Raw genomic sequence first — 23157 nt, forward strand, 5'->3', positions numbered from 1 at the left:
GGGAAGTGTAGTGAAGAACCGGAGACAAGACCGACTGTGACAAACTGCAACATCATGTGCAAAGATGTCCACCTGACAAGTTTGATCGTGGTCCACCTTGAAGTCTTTGAAGACTTGGTGTGATTTTAGATTTAGAAGTTTAAAACATACCTTTTGGTCCTTTAATTTTGCATGCTTTAATCTTCCATTATTTAAACATTAATGAAATATTCGCCCTGCATAGAAGATTAACATCATCAGCAATCACTATGTACATTTAATGAGATGTCACCTAAATCGACTTTCTCTTTTGAGTAATTGTCTTTTAATCATTGAACAAAAGGTTGGAAATACCTTTTTTTGTGCTTTCAAAGGATTAGTCCACACAAAAATGAAAAATCATTTATTCATCCATATGTTGTTCCAAACCTGTATGGCTTTCTAATTCTGTGGAATACAAAAGGATACAAATATTACTGAAATTAATGGGAAGTGGAGTTTTTAAGCTTCAAAAAGATTCAAAAGAACCATAAAAAGTCAAACATCTGATTTTGTTTGAGGGGAAAAAATAAATAAAGTTAATAACTGAAAATTTTGCACTTCAGTGAGAAATAAGCCTATTTACAATGAGTTGAACAGAACTTGATTTATTCAAACTGGATTTGGAGTCTGGATAAACTGATTCATTGAAAAGATTAGACTCAAGAATTGGACAATGGCTGCGTCCAAAATTGCATGCTCTCTTGACTAGGTATTTATTTTGAATAAGTACTTACTTAAATTGCGAGTGCTGAAAAGGTATGTTTCCTTTCATCCTGGGAACTCCAACTATTTGGAACTACAACCCTATTGTAGGGAAGTATGCGATTTTGGACGCAGCCATAGTACTAAGATAAAGGTGAATGTCAATAACAGTGACAAAGATTATGATGTATTAGTCCCAAAAAAAGTATCATATGGCACACAATTGCTTTTGTGTCTTTTTTTTTTTTATTTAAAAAAATTGACCAAATTCAAGGAATGTAATGACATGAGGGACTTTTCAATTTTGGATGACCTATCCCTTTAAGACGATTCCGGAGCTGATCCCTTTCCCCTCATGAATTACAATGTGCCTGGCCATCAGCGGAAAGGTGGGCGTTCTTTACTCTGATCTGACTCTATAAACCGAGAAGTCTCTGAGATTACAGACCCCAGAGATTTCTACAATAAGAGGAGAACAAAAGCTATGTATTTTAAACAGACGGTGTAAACAGGAGGCGTATAAATTATATATAATTGTAGGAAGAGGCACTTCATATAGATGAATGCATTTCCTCTCTGATGGATCTAGCTGGAGTGTCAGACAGCGCCAGTGGTCATCAGCTGTGCCGGGCCGACAACACTCAATAAAAGCAGCCTGTCTTATATTTACATTCAAATATGCTTAGATCAAAATGAACCCCAGGGAGACACGCGCCGTCAGATTGAAGAAGTTTCAATTCTCACTTTGCCTCAGTCTCTCTCCTCAGGCTGTCTTCCTCCATCGCTCCTTTTCTCCCTCCCCCTTCCAATCTTTTTATTTCCTCCCTCTCTGTCTGTGCATTCCCTCTTTCATCGTCACTCTTTCTGAAACCTCTTTTTTATACTCCTCACATTATTCATTGTTCTTAAAAAAAGACCTTTCCCCTTTCTGTCATTGCTCTGGTTAGAGTGACCAGATGATCAAGATACAAATCGGGACAGGTTGAAATTGTTGCCTGGTTTGTAGGTAGCCCAAGTTTAAGCGAGTCAATCTGTTTTCACTTTGAAAAAGAACCAAACTATAAGTTAACATGATTGTATTTAGAGCTCCAAACAGGACCATATGCAACTTAGCCTCTCCCTGCACTCCCTGTTTCTTCAAGCACCTCTTTCTTTCCTTCTCTCTGAATATTGAACACTCTTGTTGAACATCCTCCAAGAAAAAAATCTCTTTGCAGTTATAGGACAGCAATAGCTGAATATTTCCCTCCTTTTCTTCAGCTCTGCATTCAGGCACCATCTCCAATAGCTGTCATGTTAAAATCAATAATTTACACCATTGAGGATGAGATGGTGAGAAGGGTGTTCCTGTCAGAGGTGTGTGTGCGTGGTCGGCGCCGGGTTTGACAGATGGACATGTGGGTTTATCAGGCGGACCGGCCTCAGCACCGTTATCAATTCCTTAGGCAATTAACGGCTGAACCGGGTGCTTGGAATGCTGGATTTGCACAGATAAGGAGTGATACGAGCCCTGTCTCGGAAACAGGAAATTGTCAAAACACTGGCACTGTCTTGGCATGCTCATGTTTGCATGCTTGATTGAAAAAGACAGTTTAAAGTTTACTCAGGAATGACTGGCCAAGGTACTCATACCAGTATTTTATTTTATTTGAGTTCTCGATATTGGTATTATTCTTATTTGTGTTATTAGTCTTCATATTACTCTTAAGGTTATACTGAGATTTATATTAATTATTAGATTTAGAGTAAGACAAATACTTATAGGAGGACTAATAATACTACTAGACTTAGGGGTGTGACGAGATCTCGTGCCTCTAAATTATGACGAGATTTGCCGTCGAGTGAAAAGCTGTCTCGCGATATCGCTATGACTGACCATGAGGGTGAGATTACGACAGAATGTTCCACCGCTACACTCACATTCTAAACTATCGTTTTGCTGTTTATATAAAAAATAAAAAACATTAAACTAATGTAAAAGTCTGCTCTGCTCATCTAGCACGAGTTGCCGTTGCAATCACGATCCGTGCAGCACGAATCACAATTTGTTGCGCAACAGACTAAACGCCTGATAAATGTCTATTCGTGTAGAATTCGCTTAACATCGCTACAGTACTCCCTATACGCAGAGTACGCATGATCACCAATTTGAAAGGAAAACACAAGCTCCCTGATGTGCATTGAGCAAAAATTAAGCTTCATAGTCCGTCTCCCAATACCCATCTCTGGACTGTTTATTTGCGCTATGGTCTCTTTTTGCACTTCGAATATTGAGAGAGTACTGTAATGTTTTAAGTACAACAGACAGGCTCTGTTTCTGAATTTATAATCGGAACAAAAGGACAACATAGAGACAAACACACCAGCCTCGTTTCTCTCTACCCGGCCTTTTACGAACTCGCCGCATTAACCCTTTAACTGCCGGTGCAAAACAAAACAGCTATTTCAAAACAATTATAAAGAGTCTTGCACTTGCACTTATTGTTTGCACTTAAGACCTCAAGGAGTTCAGTTAGGAGGTCACAAACAGCCTCAATCAGAAGTTCTGGAAGCTCTTAAGGTCTGAAGAGACTCGTGTGAAATCAAACAGGAGAAAAGCCAGTCAATAAAAACCTTTTACAGTGCTTGTATATTGTTTTCTTTCAATGCATTTGATAATTCATACTCATACAGTAGACCTGAAATGACATGCATTAGACGATTATTAGTTAAAACATAGCAAAATGCACCATTTTTCCAGTCATGAATTTTGTCATTGGGGATTTCTGAAAAATTTTGCAAAACTCAATCTTGTGTCTCGTCTCGTTTCATGAGATAAGCGTCTCGTCACACCCCTACTAATTTATTATTACATTAAGTTATACAAGATTCAAATTTAAGTTGAAATGACAAACATCCTAGTTGATTGTACTTAAAAATTTTAAGGCAACAACTTTTTCTTTTTATTGTGTTAGGATTATTGGAATTTTCAGTTTAGACCCAGGTCTATTTAGTCCACAGCATCCGCAAAGGGACGTCCTTGTGAGATATTTACATGCAAGACCTTCTATAACCCCAATATCCACTACAACTTGGTCACCCTGCACTGCACTTTATGATGAACATAATGATCTGCATGCTATAGCTGAGTTGTATGTATTTTGCTAGACAATTCCCTTAGAGTCACAATGTGAAAATGCACAATGTAATTGGACAGTTGCAAAGCAGATTAATATTCCAGCCACAAAGTGGATCGCATTTCCAACATTACCATTAGTAAGGGGAGGGGGGTGGTGGGAGACCATCGCCACCCATTTCCAAAATGGCCCTTGCACATGGCTCGAGATGATCATATAATTTGCAGACTTAATTGGAAATATAAATCCCAATGCACACAACATTAGAGAGAGCTTTAATCCACACCTCTACGCTTGATGCATGATGACACATCGCAAATGTGCAGGGTCAGACATGTCACTTTTAAATATCACAACGTCCTGAGGGGCCCAATTGGAACTGGGAGACAGCAAACATATTAAAACCCTGCTACAGCCCCCTGTCTCCAAACAATTACTCTCTCCCTCTCTCTACCCATCTCTCGCTGTCTTTATATCATTCTCACACTCTCTCTCACTGTTGGTGTGTTGATCCAACATGTCCAAGTCACCATGCAGTCTCACAACATAGGTGTCGCTTTAGCGTTGTTTAGAACGGGTACTGCCGTTCATTGTTTGTTCATGTTAGTTCACAGTGCATTAACCAATGCTAATAAATACAAGTTTTGATTTTAATAATAACTTTTGAATTTACTAATTTTAATAATTAGTAAATGCTGAAAACTCTACAACTAATACATAATAAAAAAACAATACTGTAGAAATGCAGTTTATTCCTAATTCAAGTTAACTAAAGTAAATAAAAAACGTTAACTAAAAAAACTTGTAAAATGTTACAAAGCTTGAATTAAATCATACGAAAATTATACATGTGTAACGTACAGTATAGACAGAGATGGTCGGATCCATGCGCAGAACTTATATAACTTGAACATAAACAGGAATCAACCAGGCACACAAATAAACAAGGGTATGTTTGATTAGCAAATTGAAATAAAATAAGCTGAAGTAACTAAAATAACAAAAAAAACTATTTAAATAAATTACAGCAAAATTTAACGTCTCGGTAACGTTCCGTCGGATGACGACAAATGGGGTTTCGCTTAGAAAGCCTATCAGCTTTGATCAATATAATACGAGCCAATGGCAAAGAAATGCCATGGGTCTGTGGAATTTGCCTAGTGTTCGGCCTATTTGCCGCCTTACCTCATGGGTATAAAGGAGGACGTCGGTAGCATGCAGATAGGTTTCTTTGCTGAGGAGCCGAGACTGAACTGAAGGTGATCCCTGTCGTGAGACCGGCACTGACGAAGGACTCCTATTTAGCGCAGGAATACCAAGGTACACTGGGGAGCATATCCCATAGTTTAGAGGAAATATTAAATTATTGCCAACCCAGAGTTGGACGGGGGACTTATGTACTACACATATGACCCAGATATGGGCAAACACTGGGGTATCCAGCCGCAGGTGGAATATTTCAACCCCAGGGGAGGCAAGGTGGCTTGCTGATGGAAAGACACATGCTCAGAGAGGCTTACAGTGGAAATACAGTGGAAATACACATGTGGGGGTCGCTCAGGGGAGGACCATGCACCTAGCCAACATGCGGGAGGCACCTAGCCAACATGCAGGCAATAGACACTGGCGCTGACGTCAGAAGTGCAGGAGGAACTCAGGGCTTTCGGGGAAGCTCACCTGAGGAATTATCACACGTATCCAGACCGTAGAGTGGGATGGCGAGCAAGTGAAGACACCTGAGTGGGTCCGGTACAAGCTGGTTGAAGCAAGTACATGAGAGGAAACAGGCTCCACTCAGAGATTATAGAATCTAGCAAGATTATAGTGTCGCCCAGCCTGCAGCTCTGCTGATGTCTGTTAGCTGGAGTGGGCAGTCACACCAAGGGGGCACGGATGACCTTGCTTTTGGTATGCCAAAGCAATGGCGTCCACTATCCAGTGAGACAGCCTTTGCTTGGAGAGAGCCTTTCCCTTCAGCTTTCCACCATAACAGACAAAGAGCTGGTCTGAGGTCCTGAAACACTGCGTTCTGTCTACATAGGTGCGGAGGGCAAGTACTGGATAGAGCAGTGCCAAGGCTGGGTCTGCCTCCTCCAGGGGCAACACTAGCAGGTTCACTACCTGGTCTCGGAAGGCAGTGGCAGGAACCTTGGGCACATATCCAGGCCGGGGTCTCAGGATCAAGTGAGAGAAGGCTGGCCTGAATTCCAGGCACGCTTCGTCAACAGAGAGGGCAGGTCCCCTACCCTCTTAATGCAGGCCAATGCAACCAGAAGCGCTGTCTTCATTGACAGGAACTTATGCTCCACTTCTTGCAAAGGCTCAAAGGGAGCACTCTGCAGGGCAGTTAGCACCACTGAGAGGTCCCAAGAGGGAACAAGAGGAGGGAACCTCTCAGGAACCTGACAATCAGGTCGTGCTTTCCCACAGACTTACCTTCCATAGGGTCATGGTGTACGGCAATAGCGCCGAAACAGAGCTTGAGGGTGGAGGGAGACAGCCTTTGCTCCAACCCATCTTGAAGGAAGGAAGGCATGACATTGATCGAACACCTCCAGGAGTCTTCTTGGTAAGAAGAGCACCAGTTGACGAAGAGGTTCAATTTTAAAGCAATACGTGTCTCGTGGATTCGACGCTCTAGCGGAAGTGATGGTAGCCACCGCCGCTGGTGGTAGGGTACTTAAACCTGCCTTGTCCCGTCCAGGAGCCGCACGAGGCAAACAGATCTATCTGTGCGTCCCCGAACTGGTCCCAAATCAACTGAACCGACTGGGGATGGAGTCGCCATTTTTCAGGGAGGGGCTGAAGCTGTGAGAGCTCGCCGGCTGCATGGTTCAGGTCCCTGGGGATTTAAATGACATGAAGGGACCTCAGATGCTTCTTACTCCATATGAGGAGGTGGCGGGCGAGTTGCGACATATGGCGGGAGTGCAGACCACCTTGACGGTTGATGTACGCTACAGTTGCGGAATTGTCTGATCAGACTAGTATGTGCTGGTTCTTGAGTATGGCTCGGAAGCGGCGCAGAGCGAGACGTACAGCCAGCAACTCGAGTCTATTGATGTGCCATAGGCGCACATGGCACCCCAGCCCGTGGCAGAGGCATCTGTCATTACAACAACATGCCGGGAAGCTCATTGCAGGGGCACTCCGGCCCATAGAAAACTGAGATTCGCCACGGGGGGAATGCCCAGCTCGGGACTCGGTCAAGCCAAAGCTGAAGCGGTCATGTATTTTTTGCTTAGAGAGCCCATTCATTCGTCGTATATATATTTTTTAGTATTTATTTTGTATCACAAAAGTTATACTGGAATGTATACATTATGCACATGAAATTCAGGAAATGTTTCAGTAATTAATTTAATTATTTAAATCGTTGTAAATTATAAAAATGCTTCTTTTAGAGAGTAAGCAGATCTATAGAAAGAAGTAACATGTTCACTTTTAATGCAGGCAGGAAAACTGTAACATTGCTGTAAAATGTTAAAAACTATTTATTTATTAAAAAATTAAACAAATTATGTATGTGTAAATGTAAAATCAAATTTATGTTTGACCGAGAAGTTTTGTTGGTGCACAAGAAACGCTTCATTGACATACAGTATCACTGTAGCCACTAGCTACTGCACACACTCTCTTACTGAACAGCTGTTCTGCCATCCCCTTTTACATTAATATGTTTTTGCTTCCTTGTCATCAAAGCTGGCGAATTACAATGTTGGACCATAATGGCATTTAATCTGGATAAAGGCCTCTTTTTTTAAGGTGCAGTAGAATCTATCTGATGTGCCACCAGCCCTGTGTACATTTCCACACCTCCACACACGTAATGCCTTATCAATAAACCACCCAGGCGTTGGCTGTTTTTATAATGGACTTGCGATTGCACGCTTTGGGTCCTAATTATCAAGGCAAACAGAGCTTGGCAGTCTTTCAAATGGAGGGGAGAAAAAGAGAAGCAGGGAGGGTAGGGAATAAAGAGAGAATGGAGAGTGAAAAAAACAAGCCTTTTAATAGTCCCCTTTTATTAATAACACATGAGGATTCTTTGTTTGGACACCAGCTATTTTTTTTTTATTTTTGGGGAAGAAATTCCCTTTAAAGCAAGGGGGGTAAAACACTGGGTCTTAGGATATGCAAATGTGACATTGTCGTCACTTTTACGGGCTTTAAAATGTTACGGTGAAACGTTATGGGATTTTATGAGTCCAATTATCTGTGGAGATATGATTGCATGTTAGATGTATGTGGATTAGCATTAAAGCCTCTAAAAATAGAGAACATTTCCCATTTGTCTTGTGATATTTCCTACAACAGAATACAAAAGCAGATTAATACGATATATATTTCCTTGCCAGTTGTTTTCAATCATGGCATCATGTGAACAGAGTCCCAGTGTGGTTTTACTTTAAAATAAAGCATGTACGGCCCATAGCGTTATGCTAGGAGACGATTGGACCATTTAATAACATGAATCAGCATTAACCCTGAGCTTTCGATCAAAAATAGAGGCCCCTGACATGCTTGCTCTTGTGGCTTTCAACTAATTCACTCTCAAAGGAAGCGTTGGCATTGCTTCAGCTTAGTGCTGCTATCTGCAAATGCCCTTAAAGACCATCGGAGCGTGTTTACCTTTGAAGATACCTTCACACTTAAACCTGGGGGGGGGGGACTTGGTGTCAGAACATGTTACTTTGTGTTTATCTCTCACCTGATGAGTCAACCTTATTTACCCTCCGTTCAGAGATGATGTACACACATTTGTGGGAGCACATTTCTGGCTCAGGGCAAGAAGGCACTGGATGCTGTTTAGGAAACAATACAAAAAAGGATGAAGCCACCAGTTCAAGGAAACTTGAAACATTTTTAAAAAGAAAATTGTGAAAAAAAATATGTATTTGCAGTGTTAGTGAATAGTATGTTAGTGACATTATTCTATTATTATTCTTTTTCTCTCTGAAGATGTAACAGGGCTCACATTTCCAAAAGGTTAAACACCCAATGAAATCAAAAATTGGACTGTTGTGCTAGTTGGCTTTAATGTATACGACATATGCTAAAACGGTAACACTTTATTTTAAGGTGCTTGTAATAAGCAGTAATTAACAGTTAATAAGACACTTATAAGACCTTATAAGATGCATATAAGATGCATATAAGCATTCATACTTCTGAGGACGCTTTGTGCTCTTGTGCTTTAATTAACCCTTATATGAAGTAGTTAATGCTTATATGCTTACATGCATCTTATAAGTGTCTTATTAACAGTTAATTACTGCTTATTACAAGTACCTTAAAATAAAGTGTTACCAAACATGCAGCATCACTGGTGTGCATCCTCAAAATAATGCCACTGACATACTTCAAGATATGTCAGTACAAGTCAGCTAAGACCACTCAAACATGCATTTTAGTCTGGGACTTTAGGCTAATGTCTTGTCTGTGAAACCAGGAATTTGAGTCTTCAATGTTTTCTTGAAGGGTGTGCCATGTTGAGGACACATATAAAAAATAAAAAAATAATAAAGCAAAGCAAAACTAAAAAAAAAAAAAACTAAAAATGCATTTCTGTTATTCTCACTTCTTTTCAAGCTTGCTTCCAGTAGATGGTTTTAGCAACCAAAGTGTCTGCATGTAACACAAGACCCCTGTGTTCAATAGGGGTCTCCAGCAGTCTCTAGTGGTGGATTGTGGGATACATCAGAGTTTGGGTTGTAATAATGTTGTTTAAAAAAAGAAAATACAGCTAATGGCTCCATTTACACATTTGTCTTCTCTTCCAGTTAGAATATTGAGTAATTCACACAAACAGAGAGTGAGAGAGCCCGGAGGAACCACCCAGAGGACAAACCGTTATATTCTAGACTTTGGCAGAAGGAAGGAAAGATGGATTTGAAAGCAGGCGTTGCTACAAAGCCAGAAGCTAAGAGAGGAATGAAAGACACAGCTTCTTCTAATAAAGTTTGCCTGACAGGATTGGAAAAAGGAGTGAGCTAATTTTGAACAGGAACATGAGAGTTGTTAGAATGAGATTGGTTTGAAATGTGTGCATGTGAGAACATGTTTTTTTTTTTTTTTTACTTACAGAACTACTTCTAAGATGCTAATAAGAAACCTTGCACTGATAGCACATGAACAGTGTCACCATGAATATTCAGTGTGTGCATTTATTTATTTATCATACTGATACCAATTAGTTTTCTCATTTGCATCATATTGATAAAACATTTTTTAGCTCACAGTTGATCAGATTTGTGATTTAAAACATATTTCTCCATTTGTAAGACTATTTAAACATATTCTATAATGTTATAGTATGTAAATAAAATAATATAACTGTTATCATAAATGCAGATTTGTATGCAGACACACTACCTTTTAAATGTTTGGGGTTGGTAAGATTTTTTTAATGTTTTTGTCTCTATGCTCACCTAGGCTGCATTTATTGCATCATAAACACAGTAAAACAGTAATATTGCACTATTATTACATTAGAAAATAAAATACAAATCAATAAAATAACTGTATTTCAATTTATTTTAAAATGTAATTTATTCCTGTGATGGCAAAGCTGAATTTTTAGCAAGCTTCGGTGTCACATGATCCAGACATCTTTCTAATATGCTGATTTGCAGCTCAAGAAACATTTCTTATCAATGTTGATGTTGTACTGCTTATTATTTTTATGGAAACCGTGATGCATGATCTTTCAGGATTGTCTGATGAACAGAAAGTTTACAAGAACTATCTGAACGAAATATAATTTTTCGTATCAATGTAAAAGTCTTTATCAATGTCTTTGTCAAAAGTATTTGAGTGGTAGTGTATACACACATGGCGGTCATGTGGTGCATCATGGGTTTGAAAACACACATACAAACAATCCATGCATTTAGGTCTCAATTCAGTAAGCGTTTATGCTAAAAGCCTGCGGGATGTGTTTTCGGGCTTAGCTGGTCGATGGGGGGATGTGGGCGAACAGGTCCCGTTAATGGAAACTTAATGGGAGCCGTGTGAACGTACAGCCTGTGTGGCATCCTCAGCTCTATAGCCATGTGACAGAAGGCACAGAGAAGTGACACATAGCAGCAGGGAAGGATGGGGAGACAGGGAATGAGGCGCTAAAAAAAAAGGAAGGAAAAAAATCGACATGACACCTTTGACAGTGACCATGGAGCCCGGCCTAATCGTGACGCACTTCGTTTGTTTTGTGTAAGCCATGGCAGGAGGAACAGACTGCAACCCTCCACCTCACCACTGAGATCTGAGGCCATGCGTCACTATTCTGTGTGTGTGTGTGTGTGTGTGTGTGTGTGTGTGTGTCTCCACAGCTTTCAAATGAGGTGGAGGTAGATAAAGGGAGAGCGAAGGGAGCATAAACACTAGAAACTCTGGGGGGGGGGGGGGGACAGCTCACACCTCTGTTAATTAAGAAACAGAGAGACTCAACCAATGAGAAGATCCAAGACAACAACCTGCCAGCCATTGGGTGACAAACATCTGAGGAGCTATTTTAAGGACAGATCACAGTAGTGTTTCCTCCGAGTCGAGCGAGTAAGGGCCCACGACACACGCAATTAAAGTTTCCTCTGAAGAGAGAAAAACTTTTGTCTCCTTTGTAAGAGGCTCTCTTAAGTTTGTAGAAAAGGGCTTTTTCATTTTATTTGCCTTTCATCTTCATATCTCCCAATGGCTAATGGGCGACCAAAAGAGCACCAAAATGTTTCAAAATGCATCTTGATATAGCTCAATTATAATGATGGAAGTTTGTGCAGTGCATAGCTGAGCCTAATTATTGATTTTCTCTCTCTCTCTCTCTCTCTCTCTCTCTCTCTCACTCTCTCACACACACACACACCATGTTCCTATTAATTCATTCTGAATGTGGGTGTATAACTAGAATTTTACATTTCTAGAAGAATATTTCCCACACAAAACTCATCAAATCAGTGCTGGTTGTGGGTGGTTCATAGGGCGTTGCATTACAGTTAAGGGTTTATAGCATGTTGCTATGTGGTTGCTATGGCATTCTAGGTGGTTGCAAATGTGTGGCTGGGTGGTTGTTTTCTCTTGATACAGCTTGTGTCCCATGCACTGTCAATGTAACACTGCTGAAAAAATGCTTAAAGGGCATATTGCAGGTTAGAGGACCCAACGAGTCAATGCATAGAAAAACAATGTAGGAACTAGATTTTCTTTAAAATATACGTATAAACACGCCACAGAAGCTTCTGCAGTCATTTTTGTGAGAAAATTTTACTTCCGCGTCTGAAAATGGGCGTGGCGGGCGTGACGCAATGAGCGGGAGAGCGGTCGATTCACACAACAGGAAAACAATGAATCGCAATGACATTTCGGACGCTGAGGAAATACTCGTATGACGGATCAAGCCATAAAGTTATGAGCCTGCTATGCTAAAGAGATCAGGGACAGGCCAGGATAATGTCAGACAGAATGGTCAGAGAAAAATTGAGCTGTGATGTGAGGAGAACCAGTGGAGAACAGGACAGGTGCCTTTTAGGTGAGAGACGTACTTATAGTATACACGTTCGCTAACGATATACACTGTGCTCACAATATTGTACAGATTATTATGATCCTATAACAGGCCAGCAGACATTAGTATGTTTAGGGTAGATTTATATACTATTAAATGTATAAAAACTTTACTTGAGTATATTTCTATACTAAAAGCATAGGCTATACTCGGGTAAATTTTTAATACATATTTTTCACCTTGGTTATAACATAAACAGAACATTAAAGGTTTGAGTATTTAAACAACCAATTTTGTTTTTCAATTACAAGTTTTATTTAGGGCATGACATGACTAAGTTACCTATATAACACTATTTGATGCCATTGGTAGTATACGACGATCAATATTCTTGCTTCGGCATACCATGTTGAACTCCATCATATTGCCGAGATGCTAATCATTTGATCTGAAGTGAACGCTACACACGACCGTGTTTTCCGAGCCGAGAGGAGAAATCCCGTCTCTTCACCTGCTCAAACCGCACCAGGAACGAAAGATAGGCTATATAGCACAGTCACTTTTATTGTAATGGAAACTTGTGGACTCGATCTTGAAGTCCTGACAGGCTGGAGTTTTTGCAATCTCCACAAACACAATATTTACCATGACGATGATAAATTAAAATGCAAAAACTAACGAAAGCACACTGACTGACGAGCGCTCTCACTGAACACCAGCCTGCTCTCACTGAGCCGAGGCTGCGGCTCCCTGCTATGACGTCAAATGACGCGACGTTGAAAAAAAAGCCGTTTTTACTAGCAGTCCAAGAAACGCTCACTTTATCTTCTAAATTAGTGCCCTTATGTTGTTTTAAAACATTTTAAATCCTGCATTAACTTTTCATATGGTATTTTCATACAAGGTTATCTATAAATTTCGATTTTTTTTTTACCTGCAATATGCTCTTTAAGAAAGCATAAGTTGTTAAGTTGGTCTTCCACCCTGACCAAGCTTGGGTTTCAGTTGATTAAAGCCTGACCAGAGGAAAAGTGTCCACTAAACTTAATTTCCATCATTAAAATAAAGCAGAAATAAAACAAAATATATTAGATGAAAAACTGAAATTTTGAAATGTTACCATGGCTGAAAACTGAAAAAAGTACTGAAGTAGTCAAAAACTAAAAATAAAATGTTGAAATAAAAATTCCCTTGCAAAAACTGAAAAAAAAAGCTCAGGTTAAAATTTTTAAAATTAAATAAAACTAAACTAAAAAACTAAGGGTAATTGAAATAAAATTAAAAAAAGTTGAAGTTTAAGTACTTAAATTAATAAACAAAATTTAAAAAAAATTCAAGTTGGCCTAAAATGATGTAAGCCTAAAATTAATAAACTAAAACGAAAATAAATAAATTTTAATTTAACAGGCAAAAACTGAAGAAAAAAGTTTCATTAAGTTTCAATACTTTCAAAAAAAAATAGAACTAAAACAGAAATAGAAAAGTTTAATTAAAGTTATACAGAAATGTTTAAAAATGACAAAAGCATAAATAAAACTAAAATGTATAGAACAAAATAAATATTAATAATAGCATGGACTGGCTGGTAGACCAAGAAACCAACTCAGGCTGATTTAAGATACTCATTTGAGACATTGACGCACACACACACACACAAAAAAACGGCTTAAAAACAGCCTAATTGGCTGATTTGAGCAGATCTTCCAGTCTGACAAACTAAAAAGTACTCCAACCAAAAACCATCAAATCAGATCCGTCTGACCAGATTGGGAGACCAGCAAGCTTCTTCTATTAAGCCGGGAAACAAACACAAAGACTACAATGGATGTAACAAATTTAGGGCAATGAATCTGGCGGGTAATTAATGATGATAAGTCTGATGAGTTATAATGATGCGTTTTCTGAAAGATAAACCTTCTTCAAATTAGCAACAAAGCATTTAGCGCTTGTGCGTGTGTGCGCTCATTTGGTACAGAAGAAGTGGAGAAGAAGTGAAGATAGAAGGCTAAAAATGATATCAGTGAACGTCTCGGGGGGCCAGCACAATGCCACCGTGATCGAGGATGACAGCTTCCTGTTTTTAATTGCCAAGGATGCGGTTGCTTAGCACCTGAGGGGACAGGAATGAGGCTGATACAGATAGTCTCTAATGAGTATTAATCTAATCATGCACAGACACAAATAGAGCCAACACTCATAATCACGTAACCCCCCAAAACTGACATTTAGGTAGGGGGTTATTATTAACGGATTTGAAAAGTCACCGCTAAAAAAAATGGGGACGAGTTGAAAAATACGATATTTGCCTAACACAGTTCAAAATCATCAAATAATTGCAGTTTCATCAAACCGAGATGACTAAAAGTTAGCAGGGTCAGCGAGTGAAACTGTCGTCAGGTATCGTGTGAGGGAGAAAATGCAAAAAAATTACCAGTATCTAATCAAAGAGGGAGACATTTAACATCCCATATTAAAAATAAACAGCAATAGATATGAGGTATTTGGTGTCTGAGGCGACCTTGCAGGTCTTTTCACATTTTCCGCTACTCTAGGAGTCTGGCAGACTGTAAATATCCTTTCACGGCCACAAACATCTCCAGCTTTCAGAACAGTAGTGCATGCTGGGGGTTTTATTTCTTTAAAAGTCTCATTTAGCCGCATTGGTTTATTCATAGCTTACACTCTCTTGATTTTTTTGAGGACAAAAAGACAAATAACCAGGAGGAATAGCCCCTCAAATACCTGCCATGTGTTAATTGTAATTAAGGCGGGAAAAAGCTGATTCTGAAAAAAGGGTGAGGAGAGCTCTTGCTTCTGAAACCGGCAGAATGTGAGCTCTATTATAGACCTGTCAGGATTGTTTGGTGTGTTTTTTCACACTGTTAATTCATTTACAATGCCGATTGAGAGTCTGGTCATTAAGGTGCTGACTATACATGAGTAATGCACCGCATCTGTACCTGTTCCCGTGTCACAGAACTTTGGAAGCGAGCTGCCTAATTAAAGCGATTAGTATTTTGGAAGCAGTTCCGAGCCCACGGTCCGGCCTTAACAAATGAAGGCTGGGATTATCCAAACAAATAGGATGTCTGCCATCTTGTTTTACATGCCAACGCTGTTAGAATCACAACAAAAAGTGCTGGTATCTGTGTGTGATGTGTTTTTAAATTCGAACATCTACAACAATGACATTCGACCCCCCCAAAAATTGCTAGATTTATGGGCACAGACCGCCATTCTTCAGGTCAAAGGACAATTAGTGCAAGCAAAATATTGATAGAGTTAAATACAGATAAGACAACACAAAAACAATGTATATTTGCTATGTTTCTACTATATAACACTGACCTGGAACAAGGACAGTCTTCATTTTGTGCAGCCAGAATGCTTCTATTAGCACTAACTATTTAGCAGTTAGCAACTGCGTCGTCTCTTGTTTATTGCCTCTCATTTTGCTTCATTTCCGAATGTGCCATTTACCTCATATTAAAAAGATGCCTACCTCTCTTCCCCTGGCATGAAAGCGCAAATTTTCATCCTTACGCCCCACCATCATGAGTGAATAGCTAATTGGTAAAAAACCACCACTAAAGAGGCTAATCTTAGCAGTGTTTAGCGTGAAACAAAGGGCCTCGTTAGGGAATGATTGGTTAAAATAATAGTCAGTCACGCAAAGTGCCCCGCTTGCTTAACAGATGTATTTATATTGATTGTGCGTCCTCAATTTCCTACAGTGAAAAGAAAGAAATAAACAATAATTGCTAGTGCTTTTTTAGCGTTTGTCGCACAGACGATTATTAAATAGCACTTTGGCCGTTCGGTTAGAAGGAAAATAGCACTTAAGACATCTGCTTGGTCACAGCAATGGCCCCTACAAGGTTGGGATTATCTCTCCGATGAGTCTTGTCTATGCGTGTAGTTTTATTCCGTGGTCATTTCGGTGATGTGGACCATCCATTTGCCTCTTTTCATTTCCATAATTGTTTTCAGAGCGCGAGGCTGTCCCGCTCTTTGCCGAGGACTAGGTGAGGACTAATGGACGCTAGATTGGATTCTGCCTTTATACATGGTGAAATGATTTCTTCTTCATTCTCTGTGCTGGATCACGTCTCTCTTTTGGACTCATGAATAATGGATGGGTTTAAAGCGTTGCCCTGCCCAGGCTCTCTCTTATTGAAATCTGTGCTCAGAGAGGTGCTTATTTACTGAGACTGATCCCACATCATTTGTGTCAGTTTCTATGCTCCTCTGCTCTGGCTTTCTCACGGTCGGTCTTGCGCTCTCCCTATGCTGCCCTCCATCTCTTTCTGTGAGTCTCTTTCTGTTTATGACCCTATTCATTCCCTTACAGTCTCCTTATAGGCCTCTCTTGCTCATCTCTCTCTTATTAAAGAGCTTTTGAAATGTGTCCAATCTTTGGTAGCACTATTAAAACCGCATGAAATCAAAAGAGATTTGTGGCTTTTAGTCCATTGCTGAGTTCAGAACTGCATACTAGCGTACTAGTATGATGAAAAAGGTAGAGCGAGTAGTATACTATGCGGTTCTGAATTCAGCGCGTCAATAGTTTTGATGCCTCTATACATGTATATTTTTTACGACTTCAACCCTCATGTTGTTTGACTTTACTCTCTTTACGTTCAAAGTCTAACAATGTACATGTAAAATAACAATATGCTAATTTCAATATATATATATATACAGTATATATATATATATATATATATATATATAATTTATTTTTAAGTGTTATTTAAAATGGTGCTCAATACATTTTTCTTACTTACTATTATCAATGTTAAAAACAGTTTCTCAGCATCTTAATATTTTTGTGGAAACCGTGATACATTTTTTTTCAGAATTCTCGAAGTTTATTTTCATGAAAGTTAATGAAATGACAACAATTTAAAAAAAAATAGAAATCTTTTGTAACATTAATAATGTATTTACTGTCGGTTTTAATCAATCGAATGCGTCCTTTCTGAAGAAAAAAAAACAATCTGACCTCAAACGCTTACTGTCTCCAGTACAAAAACACTTACTGTCTCCAAAATGTACCTAAATAGCAACAGCGCATAGTAAATCATGACTCATGGCTGTAATGTAAATGTTTAGCTATTTTAAACCATTCGTTTTAATACATGAAAGGAAAAAAAATGCAGTTGTCATGCAATTTATTTATTGCTGTCTAAAGCTGTTGCAATTAATAAGCTTTGTAAGCATTGCATTGGATTTCTTCTAAGCAAAATAAGTCAATACAAGTCGTCCCTTTCTACAGCGGCATGACGTACAATGAAAGCTACAATTACCCATTGCTCATTGCTGCTTTTTACATAACCACATCCAGCGTTTTATGTGACAGTCCCTGCATCGTCTTCAGCCTTACATGTCATTTCTAATCATACGACTGCTTATTTCATGCTCTACAAACATTTACCTCACTGACTGAGCCATAAAAGCAGACCCCATATCGATGAATGGAACTAGACTTGTTCCCCTGAGAAGCCATTGTTATCAAGTCACCTTCCTTGGGCATCTCCCCTTGAATTTTTAGTGTAAATGCACCACGCTAACCTGGGAATTATCTTCAGAAGAAATGTACCACAATACCACGAGTCCTATCTCTTCGTGGCTGAAGCTTTTACTGCTTTTTTTTCTTCCTTTCTTTCATCTTGTGCCCTTCATTTTCCCTGGAAATAACAGCTTCCATTTAGTCTGCCCTGCTCTTATGCAGAGTCGATCAGACCCAGCTTTAATGAAATGCTGCTACCCAGAATCCCTCTCACTGGTGGAATCAGGACCCAGGGCCATTACTTGGCTGTCTTCGGGAAAAAGGCACATCTACATAAGTTATTTCATTATCTCCCTAGGCTGTGAAAGAGGTAGCGGCGTACTCACTCGCTCTATCTCTCCGCGTAGATTGCACCATGGGGAGGTCATTGGAAAGCCGGTGGAATTATCTGCAAAATAAGGGGAGGCATTCTTTAATGGTGTCCCAGTCCAAATATTTAAAATGATCACCTAAACTTCCATTCGGCTCCTCCATTTCGGCTGATAGAGCTCAAGTGAGTTTGTCTTCATCTTGCCAGCAGCTTATAGAAGAAATTGGTGTGTGTGTGTGTGTGTGTGTGTGTGTGTGCGTGTGTGTGTTGCACATCACTGCCAGCAAGAAAATAAGGAAAACTACTGTATATTGCCTTTCTCATGAGACTTGACCATAACAACATAATGGAAATCAGCAGTGAGTGTAGCCTGTTGTGAAATAAAAATAAATTAATAATCTACAAAATGGGACACATGGCAAAAACAATATTCGTAATCTTTATGTTTGTCTTGCTTTGGCTTAGACACTTGCAGCATAAGATGTTAACTGCAGAAATGTGACAAAATTAAGCAAGTTTTTTGGCTCTCAAATGAAATACGTTTCAAAAAATTTTATTCGAAAACTAGACATATTGAATACGACATGATTAACAGAACAAAAGTTAACTTCAGGCAAATGCAAAGCTCATATGAGATGACGAAAAAACACTGCAAGATGCCAAAGATTTCTTTTTCGCAAAGGCAATTTGAAGTTTAAAATAAATTATCTTGGAATGTATTATTAAAAGTGGACTTTTTTGTGTGCAAAAAGTTAGCATTGAAGCATAAAAGAAGATTAGAGACACAACTTCTCTTAGGGTTTAGCGCACTGACAGTCTAACAGCCTGCTATATTTCAACACTCTTTGAGAAGTCTCCAAATTTGTCCTTTTAAAAGCACACACACACACAACCAAAGCTTAACCAAAAATTAAAAGAAAATCTTGACAAGCTAGCACCCGCTAATCAACCAGTCAGCCTCCAGACTAACTACAACATTCAATGGTGATATTCAAAATACCAGTTCTGAAGCGTTTAGTCATAGCTAAATCTCTTCAGGAAGGACTGAGCCAAGCACAGAGCTAAAAGACAATCCTTCTGGTAGCAGAGAGAAACAGCATGTTTTGCACTACGGAGCGTGGAGGCTGGCTCCGCGCTGCAGTTGGCTTTACAGATAAGTGAGAACAGACCCATCAGATACCAACTGCCAAGAGCAAGTTCTGCCGTGAAGCTGGCACTTTCTACATGTACGCCTGAGGAAAGACATAGAAGGCACAACCTATGCAAATGAGGATTCATTAGTCAGTGTATGGGGAAGTGTTTGTGTATGTAAAACAAGCAAGGAGTTTGCACCGAGGTAAACGCACGCACGAGTGGGTGATCTTTTTTTGCCTGTTCATCCTCGTATGCATACGTCTTCCGTTTCCTCTGATCTGTGACCATTCCCTTTGATTCGGACACGGTGATCCGGCTTAAACGTGAAGCAAACACAGGATTAGGCCTCAGCCGCGCAGATAACGCGCTGATCAAAGTGCCCTCTGAGCGCCTACAGAGGGAGAGAAAACATGTTAAAGAAAACAGCGTGCTCGCCTCAATCCGCATTTTATCTCCACTCAGACAGGTGGAGATCACCCCCACCCCCCTTCCTTCCAGAACTTTCCGTGGCTGGCGGAGAATGCTTCCGCAATCAATCTTTTTATGCCAACTCTCTGGCAGCCCGAGATGAAACAAAACCAATGTGATTTCTGATGAGCTTCTATTTTAGCCTTGTTGTCTTTGCTTTTCTGACACTCTCTGAAATGGGGAATCGCATGTTCGACTGCGTTACACGGCCCTCTACAGACTCAAGTTGCTGCTGGTTGGTTTATTTCAAGCTCTTGTCGTCTTTTATATCTCTACTCGTGTGGATCTGGAAGGTAGCCTCGATGCCAGCCCGAACTCCACCCGCAATATTTTTTGGTCGGGAAGTTCGGTCTGGACTCGATCCATTGAGGAGTAATTATGATCAGGCAAAAAATGATCGGGCCAATCAGATTGCCAGGGCGGGCTTTATACGATGATGGACAGATGATCTGCAGGGATGTACCCAGACAACAAACTGACATTGAATCAACGTGGAAACGACGTCTCTCATGACATTGAAACAACGTTGATTTTGCTCATCGAATTAACGTTGAACCAACGTCAGACGCGGCATTCTTCAAAAAAAGATGAAAATCGAAAATTGGTTTGCTTTCATAACGTTGAAACAACGCGTTGATTTCAAGTTGATTTTCCGTTAGTTTTGAAAGAATGACGCGCCTGACGTTGGTTCAACGTTAATTCGATGAGCAAAACAATGTCGGATCAACGTTGTTTCAATGTCAGTTTGCTATCTGGGTAATCTTCACGGTATCAAAGAGCGTTTGTCAAAGATGACTGCAGCTGGAGAATTGAGATGTATAGATTCCGGTCGCGTCTGTTTTTTAAAATTAATCGACAGCGCATTAATTTCAATAGACTAAGTTAAGAAGATGGGACGTAATGAAAAGCATGTGGTCGTTGTGGTTTCTCCTTTGGTCGCACTGATGAAGGACCAAGTGAAAGAAGCAACAATCGTTATTTTCTCAATAGAAAATGAGTATGACGAAGTCAGGCTATCTGGAAGGGGGTCTTGGCCCAGAATTGCACACTTTACCGTGGACATGTGTCCTGTGGCACTCGTCTGTCTATACATTTTGTCATTTTATGACTCAGAAGGGACCTGTGTGCCTGCAATGGAAGCCTGCACTTGTGTGAACTGACAGCTGTTTCGCTAATCGATTCATTTGTCAATTATTTCTTGTGTTATGTTATTCTAAATCTTGCCAAGTGCTTTCCTTTAAATAAAGTGAAAAAACAAGTGAAAATGTATGAATGTTAAGAGGAATAATTTAAACCTAAATTCAACATCTGACCAAAAATCTCACATCAAAGTGAATTATTGCTCTCCCTTTCTCAGTGGCATTCCGTAAGATAAATATGAATGCACGCACATCCTCCACAAAGTCTCTGAAATGTAATCGTTGACTCATTTGCCATTAGGACAAGCAGTTTTGTGGAATGGAAATATTTGCATGACTTCAAATGTATCGCATTTACTGTTATAAATGTATGCATTGTGGAAAACACCTTATAAAACATAATAAAAAGCATAGGTACATCTGTCAAAGCACAAGGTGCATCGACCTAGTCATACAAAAGTATATTCTAATCTGAAGTGTTTAATGTAAAAAAGCTCATTGAACATTTTTGATTTACCTTCTGCAACTTTTTGAAGATTTCTCTTCTACAGAAATGCGCACTATATACAAAGACCCAAACTAATTGACAATGAAATTGACAATGCTCTTCATCGTCCAATTCCCGACAGTCTGTGACATTGCGTCACCAAAGTGAATTCAGAAGTAGACCGCAAGGGGTTTGTGCCCTTCGGGGTCCTTGATGATTCATTCCAGGAGGTCACTGATTGAATGACAAAATTTTAACTGATTTGTTCCTAAGCAGAAGTCCCGTCCCTATGAGTCCAAATCAAGAGTCGACAGACTGTGCTCACAATTGATTTAACAGGATAGTTCAACCAGAAATGTAACTTGTCATTATTTTTTCACTCTAATGTTGCTCCTTTTATTTTTGAGCTTGTCAGAAATATCTCAAAACTGAATCTTTTGTCTTCAACAAAAGAAAAACGTCAAACATGTTTAGAAAGATATTGAGTAGCTGATGACAGAATGTCATTGTTTAGGTGAAATACCATGTTAAAAATACATTTTAACCATACAGTCAGAGTTCCAGGGCATGACATGGGCAGACCTCGCCGATTGATGTGTCCACTGTTGACGTAGACTAGTCCTCATTTACGCCGGTCGAGTCGAGCCTAATTAAAATATTTCCTTCGCACTGCTCAAACGCGTTTGTCAATGTGGAGAAGAAGAAGTGGTGCGTGACGACATGCTCTGCAAGTGCTTGTGACGTCTTGACAGGGAGCCTTGAATCCATCCATGCAATGCTAACTTTAGCGGAGTTCTTTTCCCGACAACTTTGATTGCAAAGTTTTTTGACTTCTCGGCACAGTGGCAGGAAGCTCAGCCAAAAATCAACTCTGATCTGCATCAACCTAAACAGTTTTAACAAGAGAGAGGTCTGAGATGTAAATCATCCTGGTAATATTACAATAATCTTTGTTAGCATGCGTTCGCATTACATAATACAAACAATTGCATCATGATTATATAAAGGATCAGTCTGTCTATTGTTTTTCCCTGTAGTCTTGAGCTTTATATTTGCCTGTATCGCTGTTGATAATGTTTAGACAAAAAGCTGCCATTTTACTTAAATTCTTTGTTCCATTACTTTTCTCATATTTTTTTAAATGTACCATTTATATTTCTTCTGTTGTACATTTTTTTATAGACCTTTAAACGGAGATGAAACTTCAGAGTTTTCCGAACTGTGTTAGTGAGAGATCATGGGGGTATAGAGATATAAAAACTTGGATGTTTTGGAGGGGGAACACCATAACATAACATTTTAACTAGCCTAAATCTCAGACGGCACATGTGCAAATGCCTGTCCAATGCATTTTCCACACAAAACTAGAAAATATATATATATCACATCCTCCTATCAGAATACACAGGTTCTATCAGTCAGTCTGACAACAAAATTTTGTCTGTATGAAAGTGTTTGGCAGGTTAGGTATATTAAGTTTAATGGTACAAGAGATTAATCTGTTATTTTAATGAAACCCCGTCAATAAATAAAACCTTCACAAAATATCACGAAACAACAAAAGAAACTCTAATTGGTCAATGTGCATGAGAGCCTGATTCTTAGACAGAATAAACCCCAATGAGGAATAGACTTTATGCCAAGTCCAAAAATGGCCAAATGAGAGTGCATTGCCACTAAACTTTGGTAAACCACCAGAGAGCAATAATCA

The 23157-nt window shown here is 39.5% G+C and overlaps 1 protein-coding gene across 8 annotated transcripts in view; it reads right to left on the reverse strand.

The window, feature by feature from the left end:
* LOC120477333 (uncharacterized) overlaps positions 1-23157 on the reverse strand; it is a 90713-nt gene that overhangs the window by 8345 nt on the left and 59211 nt on the right. For 5 of the 8 annotated variants that reach the window (XR_016147500.1, XR_016147504.1, XR_016147503.1 and 2 more), the window contains 2 exons: positions 18235-18296; positions 8551-8644 (listed from right to left, as the gene is read on the reverse strand). The exons of 1 other annotated variant lie outside the window; for it this stretch is intronic. The gene's annotated coding sequence lies outside the window, so the exon portion shown is untranslated. The remainder of the gene's footprint in view (positions 1-8550; positions 8645-18234; positions 18297-23157) is intronic. 2 more of the 8 variants (XR_005622375.2, XR_016147502.1) reach the window with 2 other exon arrangements.

Source organism: Pimephales promelas, chromosome 19 (assembly GCF_988280905.1).
Source record: "Pimephales promelas chromosome 19, fPimPro1.hap1.1, whole genome shotgun sequence".
NCBI classification, from domain to species: domain Eukaryota; kingdom Metazoa; phylum Chordata; class Actinopteri; order Cypriniformes; family Leuciscidae; genus Pimephales; species Pimephales promelas.